A 2387-nucleotide genomic window follows, 5' to 3' on the forward strand; every position below is an offset into this window, starting at 1 on the left:
GTAATGCATGCGTTTCACTTGTTCTGCAAAGACACTGATAGCAAAGTGAGATGTGTTCAAAGAGCCCATGATATTTACTCACCTAGAGGGCAATTCAGGAGCCAAAACACAGTCGCCTTGTGCCTTTCAGACGTCTGAGGGCACCTTGTCCAGCCTCCAGCTGCTGCTCCGAAAGGCAGCAGCTCTTCCAGAAGTGTGTCCTAAACCAGCCCTGCGCAGGTGGCACAGACGCTCTTTGGCGTGGAACTAGGCAGCTTCTACCTCCCACCAACTGCTGATGGCAATTAGGTACTTAAGTGCTTCCTTGGGGTATTCGGCTTTGGAGAATTGCAAACAGGGATAACACAGGCCCTGTGAATCTAATGTGATGCAAGTTAATAAACTGCATGTTAATAGGTAGCTGCACATATAGTATGTTAATACATAGCTGCCCTTCATGCAGGCAGGCTATACAATGATTTTGTTGGTCATTGGAAAGAAAAACAAAGGCATGATACTCTAGTCAGAATATTAGTGGTGTTTGCTAGAAAAGCCTTCAATTAGCAGTTAGTGACAAGTTAAGCTGTAAAAAAAAGACACCTGAGCAAGAGGGTTTGTAAGCTGGTTTTAGTTTGCATGATTCGTACAGTCAGCACCAATAAGCTATTCTGAAGCTAGGCTAGAAAAAGCTCCAAAATTAAGTTTAACTGGCTGTGATAAGCTGTGAAAAGCACGGTAAGGGTCTTGTCCACTGGGTCTTTACCCAGTGCCATACTGGTTCATCCCCGTCTCCCATTCTTTCTGGCCTTTCTGAAAGAGGCAAACTAAGTTGTTCTGAGTTTTTTACATCCATTGTAGGTCAAACACAGTCTCGTTCTGTGTTTTGACAGAATATGAGCGATACCTTTTCTAATTTAGAAGTAAAGGGTTATGAGCTTTCACCCAGGGTTGGTTTCTGCTATGTGCACAGGGAATTTTCTGCTAGCAATTTTTACAATCCCTCCTTAGTGGAACGGCCCTAAAAAAATCATCAATATCCATCCAGCTCCACTTACTCCAACATCTACAGGCTCTGTGGACTCCCTCCCGCCATCCCTGCAACTTCAAGGGGGGAAAAAAGCCTCATCCAGATCGAAGCGATCCGTTCATCTGACCTACAGCAGAAAGGGTCTGGGCAAATACAGACCAGCCTCACCTGCCCAAGGGCATAATGCCATGGAAATCCAGTGGTAACTGGGGGGCAGGTCTCACCGAGTGCCATTTCCCTGTGGCAGCAGAGACTTGTTGAAGAAGCGCTCGAGGAAGCGGTACCCAGCAGAAACACCAGCCTGTGGCTGACTGGGTTTGTCAAACGGCTGGGCTCGCTCCTGCACCGCCGTCTGATGGGATTCAACACTCACTGGAGTAGGCTCTGACGCTTGGGTGGGAAGGAGGGGAGAAGAGGAAGCGTATTAATAACGCACTGAGGCATCCTTGTCAGCTCCCAAGCTGTTCGCTCCCAATTTGTATATGCTCCAAGTTGTAAGGAAACACTTTGCACAGCAGTGTTGCATTTAGCAGAAATTACATTATAATTTCAGATGTGGAAACTTCTCTTCCAGGTCTGAGGCAGTGAGATGTCCCATCGGGCCGTGCAGTCGTTGCCTTAAACAATTGAAATGCATGCTTGCGCTTAATCAAAATCAAGGGGAGATGGTACTCCAGCCTCTGCTTGCCAATTCAGCCCAAAGTAGAACAAGATATTAAACTAAATGAGAAACTATGTTATTTCCCAATAATTTCTTTACGAGCTGGAGTTTGGCCAGAGTGCTTTTTCAGAGGCTGCATATCTGAGCCAACACCTCTACCCCTCTCTGTAAAGCAAACTGCCCCCAAAGAAACCCCCTTCTCAGAGAAGGGGAGTGTTCAGGCGCGTTTAGGATCTGCGCTCGTGCTTTTCTTCCAGCTCCTTCATCCCGCCGAGCTGCAGAAGACTTCAGCTGCCCGCCGGAGGAACTCTTGCTGTGCTGGCAGAGGGGAGGTGCAGCAGCCGTTTCATTGCCCCGATTTCTGCCGGGGACTGGCCCTGCCTTCCTCTGCTTCCTCCAGTGTGGCATATCAGAGCGTGCAGGTGGCTGAGAACCGGGGCTTGAAGCTGGGGACTTGCCCCGCTTTCTTTTCGCGTGTCTCCATCCCCGAGTTCGGTATTTTGGGTACCTGGCAGGAACGGTACGCGCCAGCGCAGACATACCCACTGAGACCTTTCTGCAAATCCAAGTGTTAAGCTTCTGCCTCGTTTTTTGTTTGCGAGGTGATAAAATAACGCTCTGGAGTAGCCAGAGGATGGCAGCCTTTACTCCAGCCGCGGGCCCCGCTGTGCCGTGGCTCTGCGGGTTAGGCGGCCCGCCGGCCCCGCTTTCGCCACGACG

The sequence above is a fragment of the Phaethon lepturus genome, unplaced genomic scaffold, assembly GCF_000687285.1.
Source record: "Phaethon lepturus isolate BGI_N335 unplaced genomic scaffold, ASM68728v1 scaffold29791, whole genome shotgun sequence".
In the NCBI taxonomy this organism is placed as follows: Eukaryota; Metazoa; Chordata; class Aves; order Phaethontiformes; family Phaethontidae; genus Phaethon; species Phaethon lepturus.